The 17,589-nt window shown below is 40.0% G+C and overlaps 1 long non-coding RNA gene across 1 annotated transcript; it reads left to right on the forward strand.

The window, feature by feature from the left end:
- Positions 1 to 752: 752 nt before the first annotated feature.
- On the forward strand, positions 753 to 17,092 carry LOC121002217. Its single transcript, XR_005779252.1, has 3 exons — positions 753 to 924; positions 14,487 to 14,490; positions 17,083 to 17,092. It is a non-coding gene; the product is annotated as an uncharacterized LOC121002217 (long non-coding RNA).
- The last annotated feature ends 497 nt before the right edge of the window (positions 17,093 to 17,589 follow it).

The following is a 17,589-nucleotide window of genomic DNA, read 5'->3' on the forward strand; positions in this document are numbered from 1 at the left end:
TATTTGTAAATTCGCATTATAACACGTAGGAATAGAATTGTAGGCAATTGTAATATAGCTGTCAAAAATTATTTTCTAATTACACGTCATTTGTTTATATAGAATTTTTTTAACAATTTCTTATGAAAGACAATGACAGGTATTACGAGCTGCATGCTGTTTATGGCATGTCATACTAATGGCATGCAGCTGGGACCTAATTATCCATTCTAATTCATTGGCTGACATCATTAGGGGCGTCAGGAGGGTATACTCATTTCACATGGCATGACTTGACAAAGTTTATCGATGGGGCTTGTCTCTTTTTTCAACCACACTATGTTCTAGTATGTATTATGCCAGTTATACTGCCAATGTATGACAAGTTCGACCTATCATATCAGCAAGATGTGAATAAAACAGAGCAAAAACATAGCAAAAAATATAAACGACAACAAATACCATTTCTGCCACAAAAGCATACTAAAATATACGCTAATTTGGAATTTAGATTGTGTGCTCCAAGGGTGACAAGTATAGAAGTGCAGAATGACAATCTCTGTATAGCACTGTAGAATATGTTGCCGTTATATAAATAAATAACATAATTTTATAACATTATTATACTATATAGAAATTCAATGCAGCCTTACATTTGGAAGTGGCACATTTGGCTTAGTCTTGGCAGATTTTGGTGTTTTGATTTCCATACACACATCTGTAAAATATAAATTCAATGTTTATTTTAATTTAACTTTTTGCATATGCAGTGTCGTACATAGAGAAGTAAGGGCCCTATAGCAAGAATCAAACCAGCCCCCCCACAGGACAGAAGGGTTTCTGCCCAAACCCCTTTCAATGACCTTTGGACCATGTTTTCCACTGCCTTATTTGCTAAAAGTAGTTCCTTTAGAGAGTAGAGTCCTGACCAAGTTTTCACCCCCAGTAGAGGAGGAGATGATCCCAACTGGGCCCCCTCTTGCCCTGGGCCCCGTAGCAGTCACATGATCTGCCGCTATAGTAGTTACGCCCCTTGTGCATATTATTTGTAAACAAATAAAGAGATAGATTTCTCCAAACTGGTGCAAAAGAAAACTGACTTAGGCCAAGTTCACACTTAAGTTATTTGGACAGTTATTTCTATCAATTAGGGTGCATTCACATCACTGTTTAGCTTTCCGTTCTTCTCATCCATCAGAAGAAGAGAGGGAAAAAAACCGGATCCTGTCGCATTAGATGTCATCTGTTTCAGCCATTTCCGTCTGAGATCCGTTTACTTAGATGGAAAAAAAAGTAATGCATGCAGGACTGATGACAACTGATGCAACAGGATCCGTTGTTTTTACAGGATCCAGTTTTTTTTTTCTGTCTCTCTTCTTCTGACGGATCAGAAGAACGGAAAGCTAAACGGTGATGTGAATGGACCCTTATTGTGAGCCAAAACCAGTAGTGAAGCCTACTCAGAGATGGTACTCAGGTGTATTGAATAGAACTGATCAAAATAACTGACCAAATAACCAAAGTGTGAACTCAACCTTAGATGCCCAAAGCACCAATCAGATTGTTCTTTTTGTTTTCCAAAGTAGCTCTGAAAAATGAAAGGTGGAATCTGATTGGTTGTTATAGGCAAATAAACCAGTTTCTCCTTGCCCCCCCCCCCCCCCCCCCCATAGTGTTAACCTGTACATAATGCCATCTATGAGTTTGACATACTATGCTTTGTAGACCGGCGACGTCTAAATGGTTCTGGTGGAGGAAGCCTCCAAACGTCTTCACTTTTGCATAGAACATGTAGAAGATCAGTTTGCTGGGGAAGATACTTCTTTGTCCAGTGAGGATCAATTACCTGCAGGATGGAATAAGGGGTAACACATGTTTGGGTCATTGCCCAAATAAAAATGTATGGGAGATCTGCTTTGAAAATTTGATATTGCACTTAGGCTTGCATGCCTTTTTTAAAGTATTCTGTAAAAGTCAAGTTTCGTGCATCTTTTCACATTAGTTATCATTAAATAGCGGAACTGGCAGCATGTGATTGATGAACCAACATCCATAGTTTTTGGCAGCCCCATCCACATGTATAATGGCATAGCATCAAAGTCTCGTATGGTCATGGAAGGAAATGGTGTGGCCTCCTCTCGCAACTGGCAGGTGGTCACTGCAGTCACAGTGATTTTTCTGTATCACTTATTACAGCACAGATCTAGGGAGCTGTTTGAAGTATCGGTTCACTGGAGACTGCAGAGGCCTAACTATGGTCCATGTGTCTGAACGAGCCCAACTTACCCTTTGTACAGAATGCAGTCCTGTAAATACCAGGAGATATATATATATATATTTTTATGGGGGGTGGGGTGGGGGGGGGGGGGCTTTGTTCCAAATTGTCAATTATTTTTGCTATAAAATATGTTATTGTAAATTGACATTTATTAGAGAAGATGTGCATATGCTCTTACATTATTTGATGGAATTCTCTGGTTACTTGACAGTCTTCTTCTGGAGATGCTGTGGGCTGAGAAGAAGAAAATAAAAGAATGGTACCTTAATGTAACCTACTGTATAACAGAATCATTCTGCTTTAATTGAGTCCTGCATTTGATTGAAGGGCTATGGGCCTGCAGAATTTTCTCATATTATCTATTCAAAGGTGTTCTCTGGGAGTTTAACATTGATGACCTACCTTCAGGATAAAAAAAAAAGGGGGTTAGTCAGCACCTCCCAGTACGCAGGTGCACGCTGCCATGGCAAAGACCTAGAAGAAAAAAAGAGACAATGCAGCAGCACCCTGCAAATCAGATAAAGTACAACAATGCCATAGTCACAAAAATAATGATTACAAAAATGATGGTGCTAATGCTACACTTATTTATAAAGTGAGATGCTTGGCCAATGCATTTTGTACAAAACCATCTGAGCCCGTCTGCCGTACGTCAAGGCGATCTCTGTCAGACGGGTCCTAACACTAAATACTACCTATTATGCGCCATAATGGCCATGAAATTCAGGGAGTGTTCGATCCACATGCATGTTGGATCCACTCTGCCTTTTTCCATTTTTTGTGCCATAATGGCCTCCATTACAAGGGATGCAGGTAATTTTTTTTGAAGATTTACTATGCTGGAGATGTGGCACTCCAGCGAGTCGTGCACTCCTGATTAGCCTGTCTGCCCCATAGGCTGATTTTATTTAGTCTCAGTATAAAGCTGTAGCCTGCTCTCACTACATTCATTGGAAGCTGTCTAGCACCAGGAAAGGTATAGAGTGGGCTCGGCATGCATGTTGGTACCTGCATCCCTTGTAATTGAGGCCATTATGGCACAAAAAATGGAAAAAGGCAGAGTAGATCCAACATGCATGTGGATCCAACACTCCCTGAATTTTATGGCGGCCATTATGGCGCATAACAGGTAGTATTTAGTGTTAGGACCCGTCTAACAGATATCGCCTTGACGTACGGCCGACGGGCTCAGATGGTTTTGTACAAAATGCATTGGCCAAGCATCTCACTTTATAAATAAGCGTAGCATTAGCACCATAATTTTTGTAATCATTATTTTTGTGACTATGGCATTGTTGTACTTTATCTGATTTGCAAGGTGCTGCTGCATTGTCTCTTTTTTTCTTCTACCTTCAGCGTAGGTCATCAATATCTGATTGGTGGGGATCCAAGTCCCATCACCCCGCTAATCAGTTTCAATGTGGTTGTTGCACTTCGGTGAGCACTGCTGCCTCTTCCAAGGCCTGTGATGTCATGTTCATCAGTCATGTAGTTTAAGCGCGGCCCAGTCCCATTCAAGTCGGGTGTAGAAATCCCACTGATCACATATTGATGACCTATCCTGAGGATAGGTCATGAATATCTGACTCCCGGAGAAACCCTTTAACTCTAATGATCAAGCTTTGTTTCCACATTTTAAGCTGGCCAAACAAATACGCACCGATTTCAGTGGGACTGTTTGAAAATACAATGTGTATGGGGTCCTCCTGATTCTCCCTGATGGAAGATGTCAGTAGAGAAGGGTCATCAGTTGGATTTCAACTGCCCGATTCTTTTGTTCTCAGGGAGATAAGCCACCACCAGTGGTGTATGGCAGTGGCTTCCGTACATCTTCTGGTTCAGAACACATGCATGCTTGGCCGAACCAAATGTTCATGTGTGTATATATGTTTTGGAGTGTGTGTGTGTGTGTGTGTGTAGGAGGGGTCAGGAGAGAGAGTTGTTGCTCAACAGTTATCAAATGTGTAGGGTCAGCCTTAAAGGGGTTTTCCAAGACTTTATAACTGATGACCTATCCTCTGGATAAGTCATCACTATCTGTTCGGTAAAGGTCTGACACCTGGGAGAAGGCACCAACACTCCTGAGTGCCGCGGCCATCTTGCAGCTATCCCTAGGCCAGTGACGACATGTCCCCACAGAAGTGAATGGAGCTGAGCTGCAATATCAGGCACAGCCGCTATACAATGTATGGCACTGTGCTGGTGAGCATGGAGAAGGCTACGGTGCTCACAGGAGAGCCGGTGCCTTCTCAAACAGCTGATCATCAGGAGTCCTGGGTGCTGGACCCCCACTGATCAGACACTGATGACCTATCCAAAGGATAATCCAAGTGGAAAAAGGAAAATGCTTGACAAAGGCTCACTAGCCGAAACGTTGCATCTGGATTAAAACCACCTCAAATAGGACGTGCTGTCTCCATTTTCCTTTTTCCATTTGGATTGTCTGATTACCGTGGGGAAAACTTACCACTTTTTCCACTATTACTGACTTACTAGGTGTGCTTTCCACCCCTCCATTTTTTTTATACAGTGGATAGGTCATCAGTATTAAAATCTTGGAAAACCCTTTTAATGATACACCATGTTTTTGTGGGTACACTTCATAGCTATTGATAAAAAACGAGTAAAAGGGGTTGTCCAAGTTATTTTTATTGATGACCTATCCTCAGGATAGGCCATCAATATCAGATCGGCGGGGGTCCGACTCCTGGCACCCCCGCCAATCAGCTGTTTGAAGAGAAGGCGCGCGCCGTGCCAACGCTGCCTCCTCTTCATTATTTACCTGCTCGCCGTCACATCCGCAGTGGTGAGCAGGTGTAATTACACCAAAGCCATCCCATTCATTTCAATGGGACGGATTGCTCCTATAGAAGCACAAAGGGGGTCATTTACTAACAGATATACACCACTTTTTGTCGTATATCTGTCGCAGATTGCAGCCCAAAGGTTATTTAAGCTGCAATCTAGGAATTTTCCCTGCTCATGGCAAGTCTAAAAAAGTGGGTGTGGTGTGAGAAGTGAAGGGGATGGGCTGGCAGGCCTGTTTCATTTACCATTTTCTACACCTGTTTTAGGCGTAGAAAATGGTCTAAATCTATGCCAACAAGGAAGCTGGTGTAGATTTAGGCAGGCTGTGGATACGTCGAAGTTATGTAGAGGCCAGTGCCTCTACATAAATTCGCCACATCCACCGGCAGCTAATGGGGTATAAAGACCGGTGTCTAAAATGTTGGTCTAAATAAATGACGACCCAAAGTCTATAAAAAATGTTTCTGATTGATAATGTACAATATTCCATGTTGTATTCCAGAACAAATACAAAAAATATGAGCAGCAGCATTTCTCAAGGACAAGTTTCTTAAACTTATGTTTAATGTATAAAGCACAAGATCCACTGAACTATGTGGTCACCTGATTATGTCACATGACCTCCCGCATGTGACGTCAGTATGGATCACACTGCCTTATATCTATCTATATGTGACCAGGGGGTGTGCAGGAACAGCAAAAGACAGACACTTTTGATACATGATGTAGCATTTTCCAGAATATACAATTAATGAAATTGACAAATCTTCATCTAGGTCCTGGATTATAAAGTCCCCCTAAACTGATGTTATAAAAACATCAAAAACATATGTTCTGTAACAATGTGCTCATTTAATACGATCGGTGGCTTTATAATGTCACATACAGGCTATGAAAGGTGCCAAAACATCACCACATATTGTTAATTTAAAATATATATATATGTGTACATTCTATATATTTATATATTATATATTTATACTAATGTATTATACATGTGTATATATATTATATTCATGTTTTATATATTTATATTTGCGTATTAGATATATTTACATATATGTATATATCAATATTTACATATTAGATGTGAAATAAAAAATAAATACACCGTAACACTTCCAATAGGTGAAAATAGTGGGATCCTTTTATTCACCCATGCGTGCCATGCAACGTTTCGGTCCACTTACAAGTGGACCGAAACGTTGCATGGCACGCATGGGTGAATAAAAGGATCCCACTATTTTCACCTATTGGAAGTGCTGCGGTGTATTTATTTTTTATCGATTTATCACCTTGGTTAGGTGCAATACCGCTGGCACGCCTTGTTACTGACTATTTCATCAGGTGTGCTTTTTGTATCTCTCTCTCTCTCTCTCTCTCTATATATATATATATATATATATATATATATATATATATATAGTAGGAAGGCGCAAGGGACCGTCGTTGACAGAAAGTATGTGTCACCGAGATTCCTGGCCTCGGTGGAGTAAGAGCCAGTTTTCATGTGTCAGCAGCAGTTGCTGTTTGACACCTTGCTATTTAGTATAGCTGTAATAGCTGATCCGGGACGGCTCTTACTGGGAGTAGTCAAAATGCTGGGTGGGTGACTACTCTCCACGTTCCAGTCTGGCCTATATAAAAAAACCAGCCAGCAATGTCAGCTGGTGGTAATTACCTCTCTCTCTGACAGTTTCAATTTCTCAAGGCTTCATGTTGGAGCCGAAACGTTGTGTCACCAAGGGGTGAATAAACCACTATTTTCCACATTATCCTGGAGTGCTGCTCTATTTTTTTGGACTGGATTTTTGGGTAAGCTTGCCCCCGCAGTATTGTTTACAGTTTGGTGCTGATTACTTTTTCTATTTTTTATATATATATATATATATATATATATATATATATATACTTTCCAATAGCTCAGAATTATGTCAGCATCATGCTAGTTGGAATTACACATACACAGTCCACAATAAGTACTAATATTATACCATATATTCAACTGATATAATATGTATAGAATCATTCAGTTCAGTAAATAAATATAAATATAAATATATATATATTGATATGTCTGACCAGTACAGAGATACCATTTACAGCTAAACCATTTATGTTCCTTACCTTTGGTTGGGAAAGCTGTATTATAGGTCTGTAAGGTCTGTAAAGTGTCCTCCTTGCGGCTGCATATTGTGCTCATTTTCACTGAGGTAGAGTGATGCGTCCAGCAGCTCGATCAAACTGATCTGAGCCTCTCATAAATAGGTTGCAGAATTCTGCACCCCTGATCATTGTCCAGGTTTACAAAGGATGGCCAGGCTGGAGCTGTGATCTCATCTCATTCCTTATTCCACATTGTAACTTTATTTACTCCCATCTGTCTTGCCTAGAATTCTCTTCATACAAAGGTTTGTTGCCAATGTGAATAGTAAACACCCCAGGGCAGTTTCCTGCATTGTCTCTTTAAGGCTTTGTATATCACTCTGGCACACTTCTTTGACGGGATGAGTGTGTCACAAATTTGAGTGAGTTATGCTTTAGCAGAAAGCAGAATGTCAATGTGCTCTAATCCTATGCAATAGCAATGGCAATAGCAATAAATAGGTCCAGAATATTAAAATCAACAATGTATCACTTGGTCAACATAAAGTGCTATGAAATCCGTGTTGAGGAAACCTAGTTTTCATTTTGTTCTTTTTAGAAATGAATGTTCTTTAAAATGCATCATATAAAGAAAGCTGTAATGGGATAAGGATTCTACTTGCCTCTATAGACTTACAAAATATCAATCATACATATTTTAGAACTATATTGGTTATATTCCAAAATGAGCCTACCTCCATGAAAATAGCCCAAAATTAATTTTATGGTAAAGTGTATAGAAATATTTTGATGCCTTTTTAAACCTTGCTGAATTTAATCTTATTTTACCAATATCTTGCTTAATAATTTAAAGGATACGTCGTATATCCCATAATTCAATATACTGAAATGATTTCCTTATTAAGCAAGATGGTTGTGACCTGGCTTGTCCTGTTTTCTAGTAATGTGATGTATTACTTAATAATTAACTAATGATAATTATAAAAAATAACAACAATAAGAGCATTGACCATTTGTTATAAAATGTGTCACATCTAGTGATTTACTGAATAGCGTATAGTACAGAATATGACAGAAACATAATTGTGAGATATTATAACAAGCATGCAGAAACAAGATGCACCCATAGGACAATGAACCGATTGGCTGTACGGCAGCGTCTCTCATACCTCAGTTATGAGTCCTGTACATTTTTGTGTAGTTTAAAGAAAGTGCTCATAATTACAAGTTACAGATATAAAACAATGCGATATATAGATACAGATAACATGCAGATGTAGCACACCTGTGTGTATCCTTTGGCACAAATTACCATGATTTCAAAATGTATTATCTGTGGCCTTCCATAGTATAGCTACTAATTGCATATAAATACAATAACTGAGATTGACAGCTAAACAATGAAGTCATAAACCATGACAAAATGAGCTCTGCTACATCTGCATATACCATATGTACTGACAGGGAAACACAAGTTTCGGAAAAAGGTTAATTTTCATATAACACATGGTCCTATGTATAAATACAAGTGAAGACGAGATGAGCTTGTCATTATATGTGTGCTGCAGATGAATGGAGCAAATTCAATATACAAATCAAAATCATCATAAAAAAAAAATGTGTTGAACACCATGATCTATATCTATATCTGCATGATCTATATATCCTAAGAGAATTATTTATGAAGTCCACAGCTCTGAAATCCATCGCTTTTGTTGCATTCAAAATTACACAACTGATAGGGGGGTTGTGAAACGTGACCCGAAGACTCAATTACGGTGTGATTTATTGAGCCACGCGTCCAGCTTTTTGCCTTGCATGTCATTAGCATGAGATTGGCTGGCGTGCTCATCTGCTTCAGGCTTGACTCTCCCCAGCACTAAACACTCTCAGCAGATGGGGAATTGCATGTCCCAGAAAGGAATTGTTTATCCTCCCATTGATGCTCATTCAAGTGATCACAACAAATCCATTACCCACGCATAAAAAGATCAGGAGCCCGTCCATCCCGGAGTGAATGGGACTTGTGTAGTACAGCAGGGATTTAATGCTTTAATTGCCATAAGCGTAATGCGCACTGTCGCTGAAATCCACTCCAAATGAAGGTATTTAATGTGACAGGGAAGATTTGGGGAAGATGTCACACACAAACTGTATCCGTACCTTGTTAAAGCATAACATTAAAATCCAAAGCTCAGTGATTTAGGCTGGGGCTATGATGTAGCGCAACTCTGACTTGTGATCCAGTGATTAAAAGGGTGACTGGTGCATTCTGCAACTGAAAATCAATCCCACTCATATGCATAGGGCCGTTTTGGTAGCAAGATGAATGGCACAGTCACAGACATTTCTGCATCAGATTTGCTGCGCGTGTATATACCTTTGTGATTATAGATGTTTGTAAAGTTACACAATTTTCCAATCCAATACAAACAATCAAATATTAGCGTATAAATAATAATGATAAAATGATTTGTTATTTATGACTTCATTCCATGTACTGTATAGGGATATACAGTATGCATGGTCTGTAGCCATTGGGGTGATAATGTGCTTGGTGGAACCTCGTTATTTCCAAAGATTTAAAAATGATTTTACATTGCAGATACAAATAATATTTGTACTCTTCATTGGTGATCAACAATTTTTTAACCAAGGGGGGGGGGGGGGGCTATAATATTGACACTCTCCAAAGGATCCAAACTCCTATCTCAATGAAAGCTTATATTGAGGAGGACAAAGTCTTCCATGCTTCTCTGCTAGTGCTATGTGGTAAAAGAAAAGAGGTATCTCCCAAGAAAGAAAGCCACCTCGCCAGCACCACCTATTGGAAGTGGCTCCTTGTGAGTCAAGTTCCGACTTTCTAACAAGTCTTGGGACTTGTCCAGGGAATATAGCTATGGCAGATATCCATCCATAGACAGCTGTTTCAGGGTGTTTGCCCCTCATCAGTATGGAGTAGGATTCTGGCTGGCTCAGTGCAATTCCTTGGAAGCAGCTTAGACAGGATCCTGAATCTCCTTAAAGAGACCAGCCATGTATGGATAATTACTGGAAGTACTGCATGGTATGGAGACTTACTAGCAATGCTCCATGGGAAACAAATATGCCAAGTGGTATCTCCCAAGAAAGAGAACCATCTTGTCAGTGCCACTTATTGGAAGTGGCTCCTTATGAGACAAGCCTTAGGATTTGACAAGGGAATATATCCATACCAGATATCCATCTGTAGACGGCTGTTTCGGGGGCTTGCCTGTTGTCAGTACAGAGTAGGATTCTCTCTTACATATTCCTTTCTCATAGAGCATTACCAAAAAAATCTCCATACCATGGAGCACTTCTAGAAAGTCTCCACACAGGACTCTTCTCTTTAAGGAGATTCAGCACCTTGCATAAGCTGTAAAAGAAAAAATAACAAGGAGCTATAATTAAGGTATGTTAAAGGGGTTATCCCATCACATACAATGGGGGCATATCGCTAGGATATGCCACCATTGTCTGATAGGTGCGTGTCCTACCTCTGGGATCCGCACCTACAAGGAGAAAGGAGTGGGGAGAGCTGTGGCTGGAGGACCTTGTGTTACCCGGGGTCTGTCTACCACCAAGCGCTGCTCCTATACAAGTGAATGGGAATGCACCGCACACGCGTGGCCCCTGCTCCCATTCATTTCTATGGGGCAGGCGGAAATAGCCGAGCCAGCTCTTGGCTATTTTTGGCGGCCCTATTGAAATGAATGGAGTGCGCCTGCACATGCGCAGTGTGCCGTCCATTCTTTTTTAATCTTGGGGACATAAAAGCAAACTAGGAAACAGCTGAATGAATTTTTAAATGTTCGTTTTTTTTTAAACAATTTCATAGCACAGAATAATACACATACAGCATGTATCAAAACTGATATTCAAAAAACATACACAAGTGAAGATGGCTAACGCCCTTTGAAGGGTCTTACATTCATGAGGCTGTTCACATCACCTTAGGAGCCTCCTGGCATATATACCCCAAACATATTTATAGGCTAAACAAATGTCCTTTTGATTACACTATGCTATACAAAGGTATACAGTAAAGAAAAATATACTGTGTAATATATAATTGGAGGCTATGGGTGACATACCTGACTGTATGTCTATATAGTGATATGTTATGGTCTTTAGTCAGAGGTATATACCATGATATCTTCCTGATGTATACCTCCAAAGTAATTTCTACATGTAATTTGAATAGAACCTTACATTTATTACGTTTTTGTTATCTACTAAACTATCACTGTTATAGATATGTATAAGGCTTAGATACAATACATATGAAAATGATAGGTAAACCAATATCGCCCAGTATCTGTATCATCATTTTCAGCTAACATCTGCTAAGAAGTTGGTTAATAAGGGGCCCAGTGCTCCATGTCTGTGGTTTAGAGTGTCACTAAATCCTAGGGGCAATATGTGCCCTTAATATGCTATGTGCAGAAGGTTGTGCTAATTCTGTAGGAAACATAATATTGTGTAAAAATCAGCTCCATGTGTCTGCTTATTGTGTCCCGGGATCATGAGCTCTGGGGGCAGGGAATTGTTCTATTGAAGGGCACATGAGTAAGATTCAATAATCTGTCCACAGCTTAGTGCTTAAACATCAGAAATGTTGCCATCCCTGGAAAAATCTAACAGGTCTATGAAGGCTGAATAGATTACTTTTATACAAATATGTAGGTCAGTGGAACAGAGGTAGCAGTCGCCCCCCAGGCCATGTATCTGGAGGAAGCCAGAAGACTCCACAGCCACATGATGCCAGTATTACACATAGCACATGGAAGATGGGCAGTCCCTTTACAGATTTGGCAAGCGTTATGCCTATGTGTAATACATAAAAAAAATCTGAAAAAAATATATAACCCAAAATATTTACCAGGTTTTACATTTCTTTTGCCACTTTTATGTTTGTTTTATTCATTATTTAAAAGCTACCAGATGATTTTTACCCTGCTCCCAAGCTGGATGGAAACATCCATCTATGGAAATAGCTATGAAGATACAGAATGCGCTCATGTACCTTATCACTATGTCTGGAAGAGCTGGGTGAGCTGGAATGATAAAGACCCTACTACACTGAGAAATATTTCAGCCAATTATCTGGAACAAGCTTTCATAGGATAAAGTAAAAAAATTTAAATAAAATCATTACATACAAGATAGATGATACCAACAAGACCAGCACATTCACTTGTATTCATCTTTGAGTCAATAAGTAATTATTACCAACTTCCACAAAAAGGAAGAATCTCATGGCCTTCTGGCTTTGTGGGAGTGACAAGAACAGCCCATGAATAGTGAACATAGGATTCATCAGACAACGAATATTAATCTTGTCTAGTTCAACGCCTAAGTTGGGATATTGGAGACAATTGGTTTCAAATGAGATGGAAGAAAAGGTACCATATGGCCAGATATGGAAATGGGGAAGTGAAATAAAGTTAAATTTTTCAAATTTGTCAGGCTGTATTTGCACTTGTGATGAGGTTTTTTCTTTGTCTTTGGCAGTCTGTATACTATCAAATATATTCCAGGCTGCTCTGTTTTCCTAGTGGTGAAATCCCTCAGTGCAGCTGTCTGATGGCTCAGTCTGTGGACTTTATCTCTGAATTCCTGAGATCAACACTCATTTAAAGGTTATGTACACCTTTGGGGGCAATTTTTTATTATTGCATTGTACTCATTTTGAGCTAAAAATATGGCGTCCTTTTTTCTGTACAGAGCTGACATGCTTTAATAGCACCCTTTGGATTTTCTGTCTTTTCCGTCAGACCAGGAGCAGACGGACTGCTTATCTCTGCTCTTATAAACATAATATTTTTAAGCTTTGTCGCACTCTGTCCCTTCTGCTTGGAGTAGGGTTCCCACCCCAATTAATCAATGGAAAAAGACTCCAGCATAAATAGTATATTAAGGTGATTTCCTTTATTTTCGTGATTACTGCGGCTTTTTTTGTAACGTTTCGGCCTTATGACCTTTTTCAGACTGCAGTAAAATTATTTGAAAATATACACTTAAGTACATGTTATATATTGTAAAGAGAGTATGTAACATTTGCATATTTAAAGCAACATACACTCACCTAAAGAATTATTATGAACACCTGTTCTATTTCTCATTAATGCAATTATCTAGTCAACCAATCACATGGCAGTTGCTTTAATGCATTTAGGGGTGTGGTCCTGGGCAAGACAATCTCCTGAACTCCAAACTTAATGTCAGAATGGGAAAGAAAGGTGATTTAAGCAATTTTGAGCGTGGCATGGTTGTTGGTGCCAGACGGGCTGGTCTGAGTATTTCACAATCTGCTCAGTTACTGGGATTTTCACGCACAACCATTTCTAGGGTTTACAAAGAATGGTGTGAAAAGGGAAAAATATCCAGTATGCGGCAGTCCTGTGGGCAAAAATGCCTTGTGGATGCTAGAGGTCAGAGGAGAATGGGCCGACTGATTCAAACTGATAGAAGAGCAATGTTGACTGAAATAACCACTTGTTACAACCGAGGTATGCAGCAAAGCATTTGTGAAGCCACAACATGCACAACCTTGAGGCGGATGGGCTACAACAGCAGAAGACCCCTCTGGGTACCACTCATCTCCACTACAAATAGGAAAAAGAGGCTACAATTTGCACGAGCTCACCAAAATTGGACTGTTGAAGACTGGAAAAATGTTGCCTGGTCTGATGAGTCTCGATTTCTGTTGAGACATTCAAATGGTAGAGTCCGAATTTGGCGTAAAAAGAATGAGAACATGAATCCATTCTCTGATGGCTACTTCCAGCAGAATAATGCACCATCTCACAAAGCTCGAATCATTTCAAATTGGTTTCTTGAACATGACAATGAGTTCACTGTACTAAAATGGCCCCCACAGTCACCAGATCTCAACCCAATAGAGCATCTTTGGGATGTGGTGGAACGGGAGCTTCGTGCCCTGGATGTGCATCCCTCAAATCTCCATCAACTGCAAGATGCTATCCTATCAATATGGGCCAACATTTCTAAAGAATGCTATCAGCACCTTGTTGAATCAATGCCACGTAGAATTAAGGCAGTTCTGAAAGCAAAAGGGGGTCCAACACCATATTAGTATGGTGTTCCTAATAATTCTTTAGGTGAGTGAATGTCTCATATATACCCATCTGGGTGTAACAGTACGCGAGATATAATGTCCATCTCTTTGCATTCTTCCTTTTAATGGAGTCCTGATATTAAATTTTATATCGTTTTCTCAATAGTATCATAAGAGAGCTGTTTATATCTTATCTCCTGAATCTAAGTCCAGGTAAGTCGTCCTTTGATAAAATCGACCTCTTGGTAGTTGCCCATCTTACCACGCACGTCCAGTCGCTAGTTGTCTAGTAGCCCCGATATGAATACAGGTGGTTTGAAGTATCTGCTAGGTGTTGTTAGGTTAAGGTAGATGACACTTCATAATAGGCTAGTAACTGCTTGATGGCTGAGTCATATTGTCAATGTAAATGAGAACAAAATGATAGGCAGTATCATCGGTTAATGACAACAAAGTAAATGAATAGTATAGCCATGTAGCTCAAAAGACCTACCGGCGTCCGGAAACCACTTACCGAATGCCGCTGGTGTGAGAGTAAGGAGGTTGAGACGCAGTGAAAAGCTGGTATACTTTCTTTATCTCTTCCTTGCATCTTACCCACATTGCGCATGCGTTCACTTGAAGCGCATTTGCGCTTCACCTACAGCTTCACTTCCGGCCGGTGAAACGCAGAGTGAGGTGATGCTGCGTTCCACCGCCTGCCGTACTTCCGCTCTAGCAGTGAGTCCCGGAAATGACTCACACGCCCCAGGGACACACGCTATTTAAACCTTTGGGTTTTCACTCACTGCAGCGCTTCTCCCACTTGTGGTACATCCGCAACTTTTCACTGCACCTCAACCTCCTTACTCTCACACCAGCGGCATTAGGTAAGTGGTTTCCGGACGCCGGTAGGTCTTTTGACCTACATGGCTATACTATTCATTTACTTTATTTTTATTAACCGATGATACTGCCTATCGTTTTGTTATCATTTACATTGACAATATGACTCAGCCATCAAGCAGTTACTAGCCTATTATGAAGTGTCATCTACCTTAACCTAACAACACTTAGCAGATACTTCAAACCACCTGTATTCATATCGGGGCTACTAGACAACTAGCGATCAGTGAAATTGAGTGACTGCTGTTTGTTGATAACTGTGTGACTAGACGTGCGTGGTAAGATGGGCAACTACCAAGAGGTCGATTTTATCAAAGGATGACTTACCTGGACTTAGATTCAGGAGATAAGATATAAACAGCTCTCTTATGATACTATGGAGAAAACGATATGGAATTTAATATCAGGACTCCATTAAAAGGAAGAATGCAAAGAGATGGACATTACAGGGAGTGCAGAATTATTAGGCAAGTTGTATTTTTGAGGATTAATTTTATTATTGAACAACAACCATGTTCTCAATGAACCCAAAAAACTCATTAATATCAAAGCTGAATATTTTTGGAAGTAGTTGTTAGTTTGTTTTTAGTTTTAGCTATTTTAGGGGGATATCTGTGTGTGCAGGTGACTATTACTGTGCATAATTATTAGGCAACTTAACAAAAAACAAATATATACCCATTTCAATTATTTATTTTTACCAGTGAAACCAATATAACATCTCAACATTCACAAATATACATTTCTGACATTCAAAAACAAAACAAAAACAAATCAGTGACCAATATAGCCACCTTTCTTTGCACCGACACTCAAAAGCCTGCCATCCATGGATTCTGTCAGTGTTTTGATCTGTTCACCATCAACATTGCGTGCAGCAGCAACCACAGCCTCCCAGACACTGTTCAGAGAGGTGTACTGTTTTCCCTCCTTGTAAATCTCACATTTGATGATGGACCACAGGTTCTCAAGGGGGTTCAGATCAGGTGAACAAGGAGGCCATGTCATTAGATTTTCTTCTTTTATACCCTTTCTTGCCAGCCACGCTGTGGAGTACTTGGACGTGTGTGATGGAGCATTGTCCTGCATGAAAATCATGTTTTTCTTGAAGGATGCAGACTTCTTCCTGTACCACTGCTTGAAGAAGGTGTCTTCCAGAAACTGGCAGTAGGACTGGGAGTTGAGCTTGACTCCATCCTCAACCCGAAAAAGGCCCCACAAGCTCATCTTTGATGATACCAGCCCAAACCAGTACTCCACCTCCACCTTGCTGGCGTCTGAGTCGGACTGGAGCTCTCTGCCCTTTACCAATCCAGCCACGGGCCCATCCATCTGGCCCATCAAGACTCACTCTCATTTCATCAGTCCATAAAACCTTAGAAAAATCAGTCTTAAGATATTTCTTGGCCCAGTCTTGACGTTTCAGCTTGTGTGTCTTGTTCAGTGGTGGTCGTCTTTCAGCCTTTCTTACCTTGGCCATGTCTCTGAGTATTGCACACCTTGTGCTTTTGGGCACTCCAGTGATGTTGCAGCTCTGAAATATGGCCAAACTGGTGGCAAGTGGCATCTTGGCAGCTGCACGCTTGACTTTTCTCAGTTCATGGGCAGTTATTTTGCGCCTTGGTTTTTCCACACGCTTCTTGCGACCCTGTTGACTATTTTGAATGAAACACTTGATTGTTCGATGATCACACTTCAGAAGCTTTGCAATTTTAAGAGTGCTGCATCCCTCTGCAAGATATCTCACTATTTTTGACTTTTCTGAGCCTGTCAAGTCCTTCTTTTGACCCATTTTGCCAAAGGAAAGGAAGTTGCCTAATATTATGCACACCTAATATAGGGTGTTGATGTCATTAGACCACACCCTTTCTCATTACAGAGATGCACATCACCTAATATGCTTTATTGGTAGTAGGCTTTCGAGCCTATACAGCTTGGAGTAAGACAACATGCATAAAGAGGATGATGTGGTCAAAATACTCATTTGCCTAATAATTCTGCACGCAGTGTATATCTCATGTACTGTTACACCCAGACGGGTTTATATGAGACATATGTTGCTTTAAATATGCAAATGTTACATACTCTCTTTACAATATATAACATGTACTTAAGTGTATATTTTTAAATTATTTTACTGCAGTCTGAAGAAGGCCATAAGGCCGAAACGTTACAAAAAAAGCTGCAGTAATCGCGAAAATAAAGGAAATCACCTTAATATACTATCTATGCTGGAGTCTTTTTTCATTTTCCTTATAAACAGTCATTATAGCTCAGTTCTTATCTTACTGATAAGAATGTGGCTTAATTAAGTGTTTATGACCTCTCAGCAGTTTATAGATAAGTTTTTTTAGATGACTGGCACAAAGTGAAAGTACCAATCACACAGCTAGAAAAACAGTTAACCCTTTGTGACAGAACAGCTCAATAA

The sequence above is a fragment of the Bufo bufo genome, chromosome 5 (genome assembly GCF_905171765.1).
Source record: "Bufo bufo chromosome 5, aBufBuf1.1, whole genome shotgun sequence".
Classification (NCBI taxonomy): Eukaryota; Metazoa; Chordata; class Amphibia; order Anura; family Bufonidae; genus Bufo; species Bufo bufo.